This window comes from Nipponia nippon, unplaced genomic scaffold, assembly GCF_047370975.1.
Source record: "Nipponia nippon isolate SJK-2023a ecotype South Korea unplaced genomic scaffold, ASM4737097v1 scaffold_2, whole genome shotgun sequence".
NCBI lineage: Eukaryota > Metazoa > Chordata > Aves > Pelecaniformes > Threskiornithidae > Nipponia > Nipponia nippon.
In genome coordinates this window covers 6,695,011-6,714,118 of record NW_028262336.1, presented here as the reverse complement: position 1 = coordinate 6,714,118, position 19,108 = coordinate 6,695,011, and the positions used below count along the sequence as shown (strand labels likewise).

Here is a 19,108-nt window from a genome sequence, read left to right as displayed (position 1 = left end):
TCCTCCAGCAGACACAGAGAACTACTGACCGCTTTCCTCTTTATAACACTCTCTCATGTATTGGAAGGTGCCTCACTTTTCTTCTTTAGACCTATCTTTTCCAGAAAATACAAACTCAAGTCTCCCAATCACCCTCACTGGTTATACGTACTCTCCTCATTCTTCTCTTCTTCCGTCTTCTATCCAGTTTGTCCTTCTTTCACGTAAAATGCAGTGCCCCAAAGTGGATAAAGTATTCTAGCTGAGTGAGGTGAATGAAACAGTTGCCTGAGACACTTCATGTATGATACTCTTCAAAGACCTTACAGAATAAATAAAACCAAGCAAACAAAGCCCTGTTACCAAAACAAAACTCTACCGATTTTCCTTAAGAAAGGTATGTCTCAGGAAAGAATCCTTAATTTGGAGTGAAAATCTCAACTGTTGCATAAACATGACAGTTCAGTGGAAATACAGCATTTCCATCACAACATATGAAAGCTACTATAGTCCCACAATTTCCATAGGAAGTTTTCTCATTTCCACACATCAGTGTCTCCTGTTCCAAACTTAGCACCATAACCATGGGTGCTTTCTTCAGCTCCAATAACCTGATTTATCCCTAGTGATGAAGTTTTATTTTCTGTTGTTCTCAAGTTAGTTATGCTAAAATAAAACTGGATTAACAGAGAAAAAATTCATATCTAGTGTTTCCATACACAAAATTAGTCCTGCATCAGGTTCCAACCCTCTGGGACCAAATTTAGTGGAGCAACATTTTTTCCACTCAAGGAAGTGTCTTGAATTCAAATCCTGAAAACCTGGTAGTGGCTGACTTCTCAGTATATCTCCATGATGCTAGAGAGGACGATTTAGCCAATCCTGCTCAGACTGATTCTCCTGAATACTTGGCCTCATTCTGAGCAGGGGCCTGCAAGAAGAAAAGCTTGTATGGAGTTTCAGGAACACGGAAGAACATTTGTATCCTCAGCAGGAGATCTGACCAGGAGCAGCCCTTGCTTTCTGTTGCTTTAAAGGTTTGCTGGAGTTTTCACCCAATCATCTGCTTGAACATCTTGAAAATCAGTAATTCCTTCTATAATATCTATCCAAAACAAACACCAGATGACACTATACGAATTGCCCTAACCCTACCAGATTGTTGTTAGAATCAAAATATGTAGCAGTCTACATTTAACAGGAAGTACTGTATTTTTACCAGCACAACATCTATTAATGTGTCAGTAATATACTCTATGGAAGAAAGAATCACTGCGTTCTGAAAGCTGTCAAACTTCTCTAAATTTCATAGTCTAATAACTACGTTTATTTGAAAGACAGAAACGCATGCACACACAAACACAACCTTATTCTCCAAGGAGCAAACATATCAAGTAGATGGCTAATAAGAAAGAGTTTGCTTAAACTTTGTTCAGGAGACAGGCTTTTTCTGCAGACTAGAGAATGTTCAGCAAATTTCCTATGGACAAGTTATTCAGTTAATTGCCCTGTCCTTTTTAGTGTCTGCCTAACGATGAGAGATCCATTTTACATATAACTGAAGACTAAACCATAGGTGTTCTGTACGTAAAATTGCTTCTATATCCAGTGGGCATAAATCCCCAATGTCAAGCACAAAAGCCTCTATTTCAGCCTACACGCCTGGGGAGCGGGCACTGAATCACCTTCCTATGCTTCGCCTGAAAGACCGCGGGAGGAGTCCGTCAGCACTAATCCTGTTTGCTCTACAATCCGCAGGCGGCAATGTCTGTGCCTCAGTTTGCTTCACATGTAGAACAAGGACAGCATCACGCACCCAATTCTGCAGGACTGCCTGCCTTAATTAATCTTAAGAAATTGTTTTGCATTCCTTAGATAAAGAACACTACAGAAAGATCAAGAATTAACTCCATAGGTCTCTTCAAATTCTCTTCTCCAGGCTTACAAAAATGAAGCTTTCCTCTAACACTACTCCAGTGTCTCGATTCCTTTATACCTCTTTATGCTGAGCATCCTCCTTACAACTGTAAAACACCAGGTAAAAACTAGCTCCAATTCATAGCACTCTGGTGACCAAGGGCTTCAAAGTGTTACAGCACATTCAGCTATTTTTAAGTTAAAGAACTACTCCCTTTTTAGCCAGGGTATTTACTTTTCCCACTTTCACTCCAGTTTGTATTCTTGCTATTTTAGGAACTCCAAAGATACTTTAGAGTAAAGAAGGTATACTCAAAAGCCATTTTTATTCCCAGGCACATATTTGGGGTCCAGTCCAATATACCTCCACTGTAAACACTGGCACACATATATACACATTCTGTTTCTCTCAGTTCCTCTCTCAATCCCCCTAGCATAGACACGGACTACACCGATGGAGGATGCTTCTCCTGGAGGTATCTACACCACCTCCAAGCAACGTATACTACGTTAACAGAAGAACCACCGAAGCTGTTGTCACAGCTGCATTAATGAGGATTTCAACAGGCCATATCATTACAAGGGTGTTAATTCCTGTGCCCCAGTCAGCTGTTACGTTAGCAAAAGATAGGATCACCAAATAGCATTTTAATGCCCTTTTTTAAAACATAAAGGGAGAAAACTGTACAACTGCCCTCCTGTAACTGGAAACAGAGAAAACAACGTGGCCACATGATGGCACCATTTCCTAGGAAGAGAAAGGAGGCTGAGCTCATCCCTTCTTCAGCAGGGAACGTTTTCATGTTCTACATGAAAACTGTTTCAACCGCGCTCGCTTGTTCCCAGAGAGCTCACGCACGATCCTGCCAAGCCCCAGCATGGCCCAACTGTTTCAACTGGCTGTAAGTTTAAGGCAGTTCGTCTCTTTAAAAATCTAGATGCATCTATTGCTAGTTTTCCTTCACAGTGCCAGGTGCCATTACTCAGAGGGCATGCCGCACTAGTGGACCTGCAGCAAGAGAGCCACTGGACAGGGAAGAGGTGAGATGGGCCTGCAACACAGGTGAAGTTACGGTGTGAACACTCCCCATTCAAACAACGAATAGGGAGATGCTTCTTGGAAAAAAAAGAATAAACTTTTTGGAAAATACAGGCAAACAAGGTGATTTATTTTGCTATTCTATGGTCCTGATTAAAAGCTTAGTGTAGTCATTAAGAATACCTTCACCTGCTTTAAGGGCTTTTGTTTAAATCCTGATAGTGTATTTCAGACTGAATACCCATAAGGAAGGTGAACAGGGATTGCTTTTGGTCATCTCACTTTGGTGGGCTGTATAAACTTATATCCTCGCTCAGAAGCAATGTTTAGGGAGGAGAAGGGGCCGGGGTTGGAGGTGGGAGCTGAGTCTGGAGGAGGAATGAATTAGAAGGATAATAGGTGCAAATATATTAAAACACGTCTCCAAAAGAGACAATTGCTGTTCCATGAACTCTTTCACGTTTGCCCTGTATTGTTAGGTTTTTCCCCCAGGCAGAAAGACAAGGAGGAAAAGCTTATCAGTTTGAGTGTGGTAAAATACAGTAAGCCTGAAAGCCTGTGGGCTTTGGTTAAAAGGAAAATATAGATTAAAACCTCTTAAGATAATTACCTGTTTAGAAGGTTTCTATTCAAGCTAGAATCCTCTACAGGGAGTGTTTGTAGCAGCCTGTTAGGAAAAGGGTGCAGTCAGAAATGGCTGACTTTTGTGGGAGAGCTGCCGCCTGTGGAAGAGCACTGCTTACGTCCTCCGTGTTTCCAGAGAAGGGCCTTTCAATGTAGGAGATTTTGTTCTGGTCACAGAACCACTGGTTGATGGGAGAAACAAGGAATGGACGAAAAACTGCAAATGCCAGTCCTCGGGGCTGGGAAAAGGGTTCTTTTTTCTCTTCCAGTGGCTGTGTCTCAGCCCTGAGTAGAGGAAAGATATCACATGAAAATGCTAGATTTTATTTGGTTATTTTTTTCCACTTTTTTATCTGTAAGTGAAAGGGTAATTGCTAACTAGTACAACTGGGTGCTTTGGTGAATATTTCAACCGAGAAATATTGTGAGACAGATATTCTTACTGTTTTGGACTGTGGCTTCTTTATTTTGAGTTTATGGGTTGAATGTTCAAGCTTGCTTTTAATTCAGATTTCAATATCAGTGTGAAATGGCACACGCTCACATCAACGACGCTGAAGGCCACAGGGAAAATGTCTGTCCTCAGTGAGACCTCTGCAATCCCTGGGAGCAGACTTATTTCCAAGATCACCTACTTAGTTTTGATAGGAAGAGAGATATATGGCAGAATGCTTTAACCTAATAAATGAAGGCAATAAACAAGAACATGGCATTCATGGGTGGCTTGATATCATCAGCTGGATCTGTAGCATTAAATGTACATTGTCAGTTCCAACGCTTCCCCCCCCAGCCCAGGAAAAAGGCCCTGGAATTACATGAATACACAAGCACACAGACACCAACAGGTGATACTAATACAGTGCATGAGTTATTTCTCAGGTCTGCCCTCAGGCACATTCTACCCTCTACTTAGCCAAAACCATTAGAGATAGCATCTGGGAGTTTTATTTTGAATACAGGGAATATGCCCTGTTGTGAAACACTGCATAGGATCAAAGCACAAGGTATTTTTGTTAAAGTTGACATGGTTGCACACGCAGGCATGAAGCTGTGGGTAGAAGTCCCTTGCTCTGTTTTTATTTCCTCTATCATACCCCTTTTCACACAAAAATTGCTACTTTGTGGTTTTTTCTCTATCTGTGTAACATCAATAAATTACACGTTATCACTCCTATCATCTAGTTATAAAGAGCCTTTCAAGATTTTTAATAGATGCACAATATTGCTACACTTACATTTTCACTGGTTAAGAACTCAAAAATAGCTGTTGTGAGATTACTCTTAATTTATACTACTTCTCTCTTGTGGGCTTTCAAGAAGAAGCATTTCACCACATGTCACAGATTGATACCGAGTATATATTGCGCATCCCAGCCGGGCAGAGATCCTTTCAGTGTTTAACACAACAAAGCTGGGATGAGTAGGGGTTCTAGGATTTGTTTATCCTTTTTTCATAGGCACAGTTAATTCCTCAGGGAGCTATTTGTGCTGACAGATTAAGTAGAGTTCTTGAATTCTCTTTGTATTCCAGTTCCTGAGCGGTAGATACATAAGACTAGATCTCATGTTATTTTAGCCCTGTAAATGACTCCATGGACAATGAAAACAGTCACAGAAAACATAAATGAAGAGATGGCGCAATGGCATTCCCTCTAGAAACAATAATAATTGGCGTCCTCGGGAACCCAAACGCAGAGTGCCAGCCAGAACACGCCGCTGTGGTCTGCCGTGCACCTGGCCACGAGGCAAACACCCTGATGCAAATGAAAGAGTTTAGTGGCACTCCGATGGCTTACAACTGACTTTCACCTATGGAGTCGATCAAACACCACATTTCTTGTGGAAATACAATGATTTTCCCCCAAAACATCCCCTAGCACGCTTTATAAACATTACTTGGCGGTATTAAACAGTACCTTGGTTTTATGTTTCAGGTTCTCTCCCAGTACCACGTTAAGGCTTCACTTCAAAAACGTTTTGAATGAAAGAGCTCCCTTTGTTCAGCCGAGAACAATACAAGAATTGTTTTGGTTTTCTCTCATTCGGACACTGCTCCGGCCCTACCTTGTTCTAAAATTATTGAGCGGGATCACAGCACAGAGATTACATGGCTACTCTACAATAGGTAAACAAGAGAAAAGAGGAGAAAGGGACTATGGAAGCTTAGATGAAAAGAGCAAAAAGCTCCAATGCTAGACAGACCACAGTGGGGAAAAGGAACAGAAGGTGACCGAGTCTATTTTTACATCTGTAACTTTGGAGCTGCATAGTTGCAACAAACCAGGCAGCTAATGCACCAGTTCAACATTTCTCAAAGCGTGGAAGGTGTCTCCCTATAGCACGCAAAGGACTAACCAAGAGAGATGCAAGCATTGATTTCTGCAGGGTTTTAACAACACACAGTAGGACAAAAGAAGACGTAGATGTAACTGCTTTAGTTTTCTTCAAGTAAGAGTCACCTGTCAAACACTGGAAAATCTTTTATGTTTGACTCTGCTACCTGCAGTGTCCCTCTGCAGACGATATTAGGGAAATGGTACATTTGGTTTAGTCCTCTCACCCGATTAGGACAGAGGAGATGACAGCAGTAGCATGCATGGTTAAGACATGAAATAACAATGATTGGCATGATTATGTTTGACATCCTTCAAGCAGATCATATAAAGTGGCAGTTCTGGTATGTACAACTTGAGGAGGAATAACTATTAAAAGGAAAAAAAGAAGAGGAAGTTAGTCAGAAAGAGTCTGAAAGGAAAAGATAAGGAATTAAAATCTGTAAGATCAGCAGGGAGGTGGCCTTAATAATACTTTATTAGAGTCCGTATGCATATCCAAGGACAACAACAAAAAAATAAGGAAGTAGAAAACACTACAATGGTTAAATAATAAGGTATAAGAGTTCATTAAAGCTGAAAATGTATCCTTCCAAACATGGAAATCATGCCCAAGTGACACTAATAGAACTGAGCATAAACTGTAGCAGGCTAGATGTAAAACAAAGATTAGGTAGGGTGAAGAGGAAATTTAAAGAAAAAAACACTAAACGTATGAAGACAAATACTGTAATAAAACATTATTTAAACACATCAGACAGAGAAAGCTTACAGGGCAATGACCAGTACCCAAGAAGTGCTGTAGGTTACGTGGACTGATAGATTAAGTTGGCAAGTAGTAGACTCAGTGGGTTAGCTAGACTACTGATCTATGAAAGCAGGAAAGGTAATCAAAGAGGTTACAGAAAATGTGCAGTGGAATTGACATTATTGCTTTAATTTTCAGAATGGAGGATGATGGAAGAAGGTAAACTAGCTCAAGGGGGAGAAGAGGAAAGCACTCTTCTGGAGACTGTTTTAAAAACCACATGCAAAACCAACCAACCAACCAAATCCCAAACAACAAAAGAGTACCAGAACATCTTAATATATTGAACAGTGATAGATAGTTGTACGGTATTCATCAATCACTCATTTAATGAGTGAAGCAGTTGAAACACTCATCCAATATATAAAGGAAGGATGTACTAGAAGACTCACAACTTAAAGAATGGTAATAAAAATCTATGGGGGGCAGACTCTGAAGACAGGAACAGGTAAACTCAGAAACAGACTGCAGGTATCTTACTGGAAGGTTACAGTATGTCTCAGCGGCTGCAGCGTGACTTACAAACAGAAATACCACAGTATTATCAGCTCAAGTTACCTCAAAATCTTAAAGAATGGAAGCTATGGAATTGTAAAGAGCAATAAGACTTTTTATCCTTTTTCCTGGTACTTAGAAAGAATAGATACACTGGGGACATATCTTCAAATTCTCCCCTGAAATCATGAAACCTAGAAACTTGTATGGCTGTTTTAAACCAAAGCTGAAATTATGCATGTTATCACTGAGAGTTCTCTAAATGGAGAGCAGTAAGAAAAGCACTGAATACCACAAGAACTGACAACCTACCATCAAGCCAATATTACAGGGTCATCAAATAAAATAATCAACATTTAGGACAATTAGACAAATTTTCAAAAGCATCTATGTGTTATAAATGTGATTTATGCATCAGTGAAGCTTAGGCTCCAAAGTCACAAAGTTGCTTCTGAAAACATACCCACTGACTTCATAACTGAAGTACCATATGCTATTAGTCGTTTCTCATGAGAAGAAAAGCCCGAGAGACCAACCTGACAAAACTCACTTAGTGTACTGATTAGGAATATAGAGACCAGTTCCTATCAGTAGTACAACATTTTACACTGCCAATTCTTCAGTGTATTGTGATGGCTTTTTCAACACAGGCAGGGTGAGCTCAGCTTATAGATTAACATACCTGTACTTTTACTTACTGCTGTCTCTACACAATTCAAGCAACACATATCTGCTTCTATGAAAACACGAGTCATTCCTGGCTGATATTTCTTTGATAATCTTACAAACAGAAATATAAGCCTACAGGACACAGAAACCACTTAAGACTGTTACAAAGAGAAGCATTTACTAAACAAAATTTCAAATGTTCTGCAAGACGAAAGTATAATTAAGTGCTGTGACATCAGTATTTCAGAACTACGGATGTCCTTGCTTTCAGCTTAGCTTGCTACAGAAAAGGCCTGTATCATTATTATTATATCATCTAAAATAGATACCTAAGCATACATAATTTCTTAGGTCATCAAAAACAATCTAAAAATATTCAGCATTAGCTAACACATACCATACATAGATTAGCAAAAATACAGATGAAATTACTATTGACATACTGCCTGCCTCTGAAAACAAGCAAGCTGATACAATCAGGGCCCCCCTCCTCCCCTCCGATAGCAGAGATCATTTGAAAGCTCCAGAGCAGTTCCTAGGGAATCATAGCCACAAATTTCCAGAGGCAGAGGGAAGACCATAAGGACACGTAACCGTTCTCTTCCTGCCACAGAACCTCAAAGACAAACACAGGAAACCTAAAACACAACGATGAGGCCAAACCACCTTCAGATCCATCTAGCCTCTATATTAGCCCCGGGCAAATCAAACTTGTTGATTCATGGGAAGGGAATGGTGGGTCCCTCTAGCTGCTCGAGAAAATGAAAACCCAGAGTTTCCACATCCACTCTCAATGCTCTGTGGAGTTCAGGAACCTTGTGAGGTTCCCTCTCTGCTTTCCCCCATTATGCTGGAAGGCTATCAAGCTACAAAGATCAGAACTTAGGAGGAGAAAAAGAAAACAGACTGCCTCAAAGTTCCCATCCTGCGAAAGCTAAAAAATGCTGGAATTGGACCAAGTCAGCCACGTCACTTGAGCATGTATGGACAAAGGGTTCAGATGTGGTCCATCACTGACAGTGTTTATAAAGTGCATTCTATTTAATGCATAAACACTCCCCGGTCCCTTGCTAAAACATAACTTTAGAAATTCCTCCCCCATCTCAACGTCTTGCCAATGATTGTTTCATGGATTTTTCAAAAATTACCCGTGCCTCACTTTCCTTCTCAACTTTCATTCCTACCAGAATCTCAGGTATCTGCAAGAATTCTGTGTTCTCTAAAATCATAAAAATTGCTTCAGCAGTTTTTCCAATGATTGTCCAACCTGCCCCTCAGTCCCATGGAAACTCTTTGCAAAGATGTTGCTTTTCTCCTGTCTGGAACAAATTCCTTCACAGATGGACCATCCAATGTCTAAGAATAACTCTTTTAGCTATCAATAGAGACAAAGAGATTCAGTTGCACTGTTCCCGTGGGATTCCTTTGAGTTTGGACACATCTGTTAAGATGCATACATCAGAGCTTGAATGAAGTTTTTGAGAACTCGTGAAAGTTTCTGCCAAAATGATCTTATCTCTTGGCACTTGCAAAACATATATAGTTATAGAAGCTTTCTGAAGGGCTTCTGAAGTAAGTGGCCTATACAGACCAAATCAGTTTAAATACAGCCAAGTCCTGATTACTTCCTTCCTTCTCAGCAAAATCTTTAGAAGCTTTACCTGAGGCAGTTCAGCCTTCAAACTAGGACCCTACCAACTTCAGGCATTCTCTATCCATAAGCAAGAAAGTATGTGGAAAACTGCAAATAGCACCAATCTCATATGCTTTCCTTTGCTGCTTTGTAACCTTTCCAGAACCTGTGCCTCCATGCTTGCCCTTGGAGCTTTTTGCACAAACACCTTTATTCTGGGTAAGCAGCTACATCTGTTTGTGACAACTGAGTAGCTACAGGTATAACTCATTTGGAGCTCTATCAGCTCACTCTATGACTTAATTCCAAATTAATTCAAAGTGGTGCTTTTGACCTGCCAAGCCCTACACGAAAACAGTTACCTCGGGAAGCACCTCTTCTTCTAACTTGTTTCTCCAATTGCATTGCATGAGCTAGCATTTCCCAAGACTGAAAGAGACGGCAACTGGACACAACACATCCTAGGTTCTGGATTTTGCTTCAAGGATTCATCTGCATGGGAAATATATCATGTTCAAATCCAGAAATCTAGGACCCAGTCCTACAAGGGTCAGAAGTAATGCAATTTCATTGGGAATAAGTGGCACCAGAAACAGCATGCAGAATGTACTACACTATAGAACTAAGCCCTAAATTAAGTTGTGTGTCACATATGACTTTACCCAGATTTTTTTGCTAAGTATTCATTTCAGTAAGACTGGTATTCAGACTATTGCTTAGGCTTTCTTCACCTCTGCCTTTTACAGCTGAGGAGCAGATGGCTATTGTAGAGTTTTTATTTCCTAAGCTTGGAAAAAGTATTTTGATCTGAATCATTCAAAAGCACCCTGATTTTTTAAAGTAGATTGGCTTCTGAATATTTCTCATAATAAATATGTGGTGGTGTTTTCTGCCAAGCACTAGTGACTGTGCATGCAAAATGGTCAGTGAAGATTTCAAACTGATTTGAATAGGTGGCCCATAAAATCCAAGTCTTTTTTTCCAGATACATCAATGAGGGCTTATGGAACCATCTGTACATCAGTGCATTTTTCCAAGAACTGATATACCCTACCATGCTGACTCTTTCTGGGCGTTTCTGGTATTTTCAACGAAAATTCCTCTCAAACTTCCTGTCTAATCTAGTTTTAAAGTATTTTTAAATTATTTACCATCCGCTAGAAAACTCCCCACCAGAATGAAGAATGTCCTTTGAAAATGAAATACCGTCTGCCTAATTGTGGGGGTAGAGGCAGTATGGTGGTCTGGGCAAGGGAGGAGAAGCAATGTCATAGTGTCTAGAAGGTAGAGAGAAGGACAGAATGTGCTGCTGGCCCAGAGAAGTAAAGCATCACCACAGGTCCAAAAGTCGAGAGGAAAAAAAGATGTGGCAATGTAGCTGTGAGAGGAGGTGAAGAGAAGGGCAAAGGGAGGGATTCTAGAATGAGGGGAAAGAATCAGTCCAAAAGGCAGGGGAGGCGAGAGGTAAGGAGAAGGAGTTTGTAGTGACAGGGAAGCCCATTTTTAAACGTTGTGAGCCACAAATATTAATTTCTTGGGTCAATGAATGTATTCCAGCACTACGGATTGAGGCAATATTAAAAAAAAAAAACCACATAACATGGGAGATAGCTATCGTAAATATGCAGTAAATATTCATCATGCCTTGTTTTTAGTTCATGTGAGAAATTGGTATTGTGATTTTGCAAGGGCATGCCAACCACTAATTATATGCCTACCACCCCGAAAAAATACAGCCTGATAAAGGTTATAACCCATCATAAATAATGGGAGTTTTTCCGTTGGTTTCAAAGCACATCGAATCAACTAACAGTGATCAACACCACAAGACGTCTTACCATTGCTTGAATTTTTGCAGGACTAACTGTATTTTAGGAACTAAATTTCAACAATTCCTGAGATAGGACAATATTAATGCCGAAATTATTATTAAACTTCTTTTCTGAAAAAAACAACTTCAGTGTGAAAGGAGCATCTAACCTGGATTTGCAGTTTATTCATATTGGTATTGTGAATTTAGTAGGAAGGGAAGGTGATTTGGGGACATTAAAAACTTTGGGGTCTAAAAGACCCTGTTTGTCCAGAGAACAGGTAGAGCATGAAGAGCTGCAGGCTCCACCTCCCCCTACTGCCCTCTGCCAATATTCCTCACCCCTGAACTTGGCCACCTCAGAAAGCAAAAGCAGGAGTTCATTCTCCAAGTTCTCTACAATCCCTGCTGGCCTCTGTCCTAAGGTTGCTTTCATGGCTTTCCATTTGTACTGTCAAAAAACATCAATGTGAGGTTTCAAATCCCATTTACTAATGAACTCTTTCATCTTTGTGAATGGGACAAAGAGATTCTTTGTTTGAAAATAAAGATTATTTTTTCTTGTTGTTCTGTTCATTTTTTGCATCTGTTCACAAGCTTTTTGTTTTCAGAAAACATTACAAGACAAAACTGTACCCCAGTTTTAACAAAGAGCCTGACATCTCCAATTTGAAGAGAATTCTTGTATATACTAAATTGCATGCTGCCTGCTGCTCAATTGTTTCATGTCTCTTTCTTCTCCCCAAATCACCAGGTGAGATTTAGGAAAGTCTCCCCAATGTTTACCAGCTCTATTAAAATCAAGATCTCTAGAAGAAGCTCATAACGAATGAAGTCAGAAGCCAACAGGAATGAATTGCAGCTAAAGTGATTTTGATAGTGATGATCCCTATAACCCGGCTGCTTCCAAGCTTGGCCCTGAGGCAGGAATTTTAAATTAAAAAAAGAAAAGGATACACATACTTTTTAATCTGATTTTTTATTGTCATGCCCTGATTTTTTTTTATAGGCATTTGCAAAGTCTGGTTGGCTTCTGAGCTCTTGAAACCTGGTGCCATCATCTTTCTTTCTCGTTTTTTCCCCCTTGTAAATTTTACAACATCCTAAAACCACCAGAGAAGAGGCAAACTATATATTCTAAAACTAGTGAATGATGAGGTTCACGTCACCCTGCACACTCTTGCCCAAGAGACTTCCAGGCAGGGACCACTGTGAAATGACAATGTTTTGAAGAGCTGACAGGGTAAGTTCTGACTTTCCAAAATCCAGTTTTAATCATTCCCTCCCTTATTTTTGTATTTTTTGGCAAAACGGAATAGAACATTTTTAAAAGGCCAGTTAACCCATGCTGAGTAATACGAAAGTGAATGCACTCAAAACAAGGGCCTTAAACTGGTACAACCACACAGGTCTACAAAGATTTTCCAGACTCTCACAGACATATCCTCTCCACAAAACACTGCCCCTTTCTTCGCGGAAATCCTTTACAACCCTGGGTGTCAGAGCCAGCCACTTGTTTTCTCCCATTGCAATACAGCGCAGGCTGAAAATCCCCATCGGTAGATATGCTTGGGTAAAAAGAAGCATGTGATTACCTGGAGAGGAACAGCTACAGCTCTAGTTGGAAAGAGACATGCTTGAGGGGGTCTTCCCTTTTTAATTTGTAAGAAGCAGCAACATGACCCAACAACATGCTCTCAGCTTCCTCTGGCTGACTGCATTGTCACAACCTTAACATAAAACTCTCTGTTTCATTGGTAATTCCCAAAGAAGGGAAAAGGTAAGCCCTGAGGAAGTCCTGCTTGCACCATTATGGAAAGAGCATCCAACTGGAAAACCTGGTCCGCAGTAAGGAGCATGTTTTCAAGAGCCCCGGTGCAACCCAGCAGCATGTTGGTGTACTCACAATCAGATGACCCTGTGTGTGCGTGCAGGTTTGTTGGTGAATGTGGTGAGTGGATGAGGGCCGGGCTCAGAGACGGAACAGCTTCAAGGTTCAGGCAGGGAAGGCCCGGCTTGGCGCTGCATGCACCCGTCTGAGTAATCTCATTCTCCTCAGACGCCTTCTGGTTTTCAGCTGTCTTGGGTTTCTTCCTGAAAATAAACAAAGAGACCTTTGAAGGGACTGACTGCATATTTGGGAAAAGGCATTTTTAGAATCTGTTAAAGATAACTTTCTTCCCCCACCACCGCCCCCCTCTCTCCTCTCTTTTCCCTTAACAGGGAAGGAGGCAGAGAAGACTTTCCTCCATGCTTCTTGTTTGGAAACAAGCTGCTCCTTGTTTTGACTCTGATGCAATGGCCCTGAGACTGTTACAGCAAATAGGCCAAGCACGAAGCTCCTCATTCTGCCCCTACTGATGACATATAAAATGAAACTCGTCCCAGTGGTTTAGACAGTCGGAGCTCCATTTGACAAATATTAACCAAGGCTGTAGCATTCCGAATAGAGAGAGTTATACAGAAATGTAATGGAATTGTCTGAAAAGCAAACAAATATGCAAGTTTCCAGTTCAAAATGAATCAGCGCAGAGACTCGTTTTGTAGGCAGAAGCACTGAAGTAATTTTGAGATGCAGAGATCATCTAAGTAAAGCATGAAGATTTGGAGCCTGAAACAACAGGCTATGAGCACAGTGCAGGTGGGCTCTCAACGCCTCCCTCCATCCAGGACCTCCAAGCATTTTGTAAACACAAGGAGTTAAACCTCAGAGGCACATTAAGAAGTTAATTAATCACCTTTGTTTCACAGATGGAGAAACTGAGGCACAAAGAGCCACCCAGCCTGCTCCGGCTGCAGCCTCCAGCCGGGGACACGGCTGCCCTGACCCAGCACATGGCTGTGGTGCCCGGTAAACCCCCGGCAGCTCCCGCTGTGCGCTGGGGGGGGCCACAGCCACGCTTGCGAGAGAGCAGCAGGAGCCGGGGAGGCCGAAGCCGTCCAAATAAACCACCGTTATCTCCTGCATGAGGCAGGGTCGCTCTGGGAGCAGGCACTCCCTGAGGCGGCACCTCGCACCAGCGGACGACCATGGTTTTGGGGCAGCGTCTGGCCCGAGCAAGGGTCGTCCCAGAGCACGGAGGTGCCGCTGGAGCCAAGGCAGCCCTGCCCTGCATCTGCCCAGGCCCCACACGCACGTTCCTGGCTCCCTGTCGGCTGGCAAAGCCCCTCTCGACAGGGACGGACTCTCCTTCTGAAGGGCCAAGGCGGGAGCCTTTTCTCCCCACACACCCTGCTCTCCCACATCACACCTAGGACGGTGTGCGGCTGATGCGCCAGAACATGATTTTTGAGGACTGGGCTGGCCTCTCCATTTTTAAACAACTCGCTCTTAAGGCAGGAAAAGCCCCGTTCCCGCGGGGGAGAGGAGGAGCAGAGCCCCCGGCCCCGGCCGCTTACATAAAGGCGTTACATAAGGGCGGCAGGCCCGGCCGGGGGCAGGGCCGGGACCCGGCGCCATTTCCCGGCGGCCGCCGTCGGGGGGCAGCAGCCGCCTGGGCCCGGCCCGCCCCGGCCGCCCACCCCGGCCGCCCACCCCGGGCCGCGGTGCCTCCTCAGCCGGAACGAGAAAGCTCCGGGAGAGGAGGGAAGAAAAATTGTAATTATAATTTAAAAAAAAAAAAAGAGTTAAACGGGCCAAAAAGACATAAAACAAACCCTCCCCCCCCGCCGCTGGAAAGGCCCCTCAGGAGGTGCTGGGCCGCTGGCACCTGCCTTGGGCTGCCTGGCCCTGGGCCGGCCAAAAGGCAGAAAACGGTGCTGGGTCCCAGACCGACAGGGTTTCGGGGTGCTGCAGGGGAGCTGAGCTCTGCAGGTGAACCACGGCCAGCAGAGGGTCACGCCGATAACCCCGCAGCTGCTGGAGCTCTGATGCCTTTTGGATTACCGGGGCTAAAAATCCCCATGCCACGGGACGGGCAGATGGTACTGCTGCTGTATCCTCCATATATATAATCAATATGCTCAAAATATACCAGGCTAAGTCTAATCTGATCTAAATCAATAGGAGATGACTAAATGGACCTTACTTAAAGTTGTAGAGGTATAGCAAAAGGCTGAACTGATTTACTCCATTTTAAATGGAAGGAAAATCAAACCATTTAAAAGCCTATTTTTTTCCTGAAGAGTAAACAGAACATCTCATCACTCCAAGCTCAGGCATCCTTCCGTCTGTTCCCCGTTCTGTCACCAGGATCCATCTCTTGCTACGCGGATGAGGATGCATGAGATGCAGAGCTTGTACACTGGCACATATATTTTAAAGTATATGGACTGCATATGTTTTGTTTGTAACAGTCTGCATCGGTCCTTGGCGTACGACCTCTGGCACACCTTCACACGCCTCATTTCCAGATCCCATGACTTTCCCACGTGCAGCCAGCACACACTGGGGGCTGCGGGGAATCTGTCTACAAACCAGTGTTTTTTGACAGCGTTGCCACCCAAGAAGCTTTCAGATAGCATGGCTTTTGGTCCAGGCAGCAAAGGATGTATGTAGGTTAGACTATAGGGTTAGACTCTGGATACGCAGGGTAATGAAGTCCCTTGTGCCTGGAAGCTGAACTGCCGTATTTAAGGTCTGTTTTCTGCTCAGAGTTAACCCAAGTTACACGCTTGGAGTACAGCCTCTGACTCCAGCTCTATCCACACACAAAGCTGCCTCCCCTCGGCAGGACGCTGTTGTTATTTGCAGGGTAGGGGCTCAGTCTGAGTAAACATGACTTGTTGGCCGCTAGCACAGCCATAGTTGTTTTGTTAGACCAAGCACTGACTGATGCTTCATCATGTGGCTGATCCCACGTGTGCCCCCCAGGCCTTCAAAACTCATTAGAGAGATAGATGAAAAAATACTTTAGCAACAGGTGGTGACACCAGTGAGGCTGTGCACAGCACCCCTTGCTTCTTCCTTTCCAAACCCATTTATTTTCTACTTCACTTTTAAGGCCAACACTACGTTATCAAGATGCTCTTGCGTTACCTCTTCTCCACATCAGAGTCCTGCAGCTTGGTGACTTGTGCTCACTAGGATGGGAAGACAAGCCATGGTGCTGACTGTCACTAGAGGTGATACCTCTCCACAGCAGTTCTCTGTTTCTCTTACACTGTTTAGACACGCCCTGCATCTCAGTACCACCGGAAAGGAATGCAGGCTTCCACATGAGGAAGGCTGAGTAAGGGAAACAGCCAAGTCAGCTAAGGATCTAAAGAAAACTTTTCAGAAAAGAAAAATCCTGGGGACACTGCGATCAAAACTATCTATGAAGAAATCCAAACAAGGTTTTTCTCCGGCCTGCAATGCCAGACTGCTGTTGCCAGCAAAGGACAACGGGCAAAGCCAGAAAAATCCTCCTATTGCTGTAAGTATATTGCCATCCTTTTGTTCTACCTTATCACCCATATAAAAAGCTCCTATTGCTGTGATCTTCACCTATATTTTCTAATTAAATATTCTTACATTCACTTACATAGTCTACTTCTATTGCTACCTTATTGCTATAGTCTTCACAGGGAGAGTTGTTAAGCGCTGGCTCAGGCTGACAAGCCAGGTTGTGGCATCTCCATCCTTGGAGATTTTCAAAACTTAATTGAACAAGGCCCTGAGTAACCTAATCCAGCTTGGAAGTCAGCCCTGCTCTGAGCAGGGAATTGGACTAGAGACCTCCAGAGGACCCTCCCAACCTAATTTTTTTTCTGATTGCACACTTCTTCTGTGAACACTTCCATCAGCAAGCTCTCTAATATATCTCCATGTTCCAGAAGGCAAAATGGCACACTAACTGTGGAAGAGCATGACTTGCCCTAGCTATGTGAAAAACCTGGAAAGCACAGGGGCAGGAGTGAGAATGAAACAATAAATATTGTTTGTGGAACCTTCCCGAATTATACCTATTTATGTACCACCCCTGGACTCCATTGATTGACAGTGCTGTGTCATTATTTCAGTTGTGAGGGTCAGTTTACCTTGCTACTTTAGTTCATGTGATTATGTCCTTCTCTACAGACTAATCCTGGAAACAAGAAGCTTGCTATTTACTTGTTGCTAAGGGCAATAAAAATTGCAACTTACTTGGAATAGGGTTGGAAATATGCCCTTGGAGCAAGGGACTCTGCTCCAATCTCCAGTTATCTCTGAGCTCCTTCTCCACATACACCTGTGGTGTATTACATGTCCTTCCAAATACTGCACTCATTCTTAAAATTATCAGAGGGACATCATCATCTTTGTTTCTTGTGAAGGACAGCAGAAGGCCAATAGAGCAAAGAGATGGCACTTCTGTATACGGACCTGATGCACAGACTCCCAGAAGCTGGGGACAGAAAAGATGTTGACCTTTCTAAGCTAATCTAAGTTTTGAGGATCACTGCAGAATCCATATTTACTACTGATTTATAAGAGATTTATCCAGTCTGTTTCTAAACATCCTACCTACTCCATCTTTTAAATTTTCTATCCTATGTCCAGGTATTTTCTTCTGTATGTATTCACTTTCAGCATGCCCTTATATTTATTGTGTTACTTGTCGTTATGTCCATTTACACCACTTAAAAGATGTTGTCTCCTTTCTTGATTGTATACTCTCTGGTACCTGATATCAGGCTCGCTGCATCCACTGTCATCCCTGAACTGAACTGTGCCTATCAGCACTTCCCAGCTCATGTGTAAAACAAGACCTACAATCACTGCCATCTTTTTATTTCTGTTTTCTGAAACTCCTCTGTCACTATCTTCATTGCAGTGAGGCATTCCCTCCTTTCCATGTACCTTAACGCTACACTATCATACAAAAAGGTCTCAGACGGTGGACAACTCGCAATGCTGCAGCTACTGCAATGATCTGGGCACTGACTATAAAGCAGAATAGGCTCCTTTCTGTTTAATTTGAAGGCAGAACGGAGAATATTTTGGATGTCCTAACCTCAGAGCTATCTAGAAACTAATTACTATTAAAACCCCTGCTACACTTCCCCCTTCTTGCTGCCACTCATGCATTCATCCTTCTCTCCCCCAACCCTCCGCCTGCTCTCCACACATGATTTCTTTGCGTGTATCTCCCTTGCAACCGTTACTTGAGTTTGGAATGAATTTCGCCTCAATGAATTAACATGTTCTTACCGCTGGGCCACCAAATCAAGTCTCTGTCAAAAATAGGCGATGTATGTTGTTGTACTTCTCACACAGCAGCTATAACTAACACTTGAACCTTCCCTTACACAGGAAACAGCTCTCCGTCCTGTGGAGACACCAGGTTAGCGATGAACAAATTAGCTCAGGTATAGGAACCAGCATAGCTGTGCAGAACCCACAGTAGCATCCCGGCTCTCAGGGGAAGCTGTGATAATGTGACTGTATGAGAATAATACTACATAATGAACAATAATGAGGCAGTTTGCAGCCTCTGAATACAGGGAGGGCTGGGTCACCAACCAGACCTTTGTTCATCGCATACTAAACAGCACGGAGGGAACACGCCACAGGGTTGCTGATGTTGTTACAAGTGCTGCTGCTGGCTGAGTCTGCCCACCCATGTTCCAGGCATTATTTCTCCTCCTCACAGATACGGACGGCATCACCTTCTAGGAAGTGCCCTCAGGTCAGAGATGCCTGTAGTGCCCAAGCACTGCACTGCTGTACAGTTTGACTATAGCCTTAGTAATTCGCAGAGACTGTATATAATAATAAAAAACCCCCAAAACCCTGGCTTTTGAGATCCTAAAAATTAAGAGTGTGAAAATAGTTCACGTTTGATTTGAAGCGATATTTTTCCCGAGTGTTCTGCTGCACATTCTTCCTCTGCCTGTG

At 42.9% G+C, this 19,108-nt stretch overlaps 1 protein-coding gene across 3 annotated transcripts in view; it reads right to left on the bottom strand.

Annotated features, from left to right (window-relative positions):
* Positions 1-19,108, bottom strand: part of ZBTB20 (zinc finger and BTB domain containing 20) — a 469,974-nt gene that overhangs the window by 13,558 nt on the left and 437,308 nt on the right. For 2 of the 3 annotated variants that reach the window (XR_015705073.1, XR_015705072.1), the window contains one exon: positions 13,370-13,401. The gene's annotated coding sequence lies outside the window, so the exon portion shown is untranslated. Of the gene's footprint in view, positions 1-13,213; positions 13,402-19,108 lie in introns of those variants that run through there. The other variant, XM_009466669.2, reaches the window with a different exon arrangement.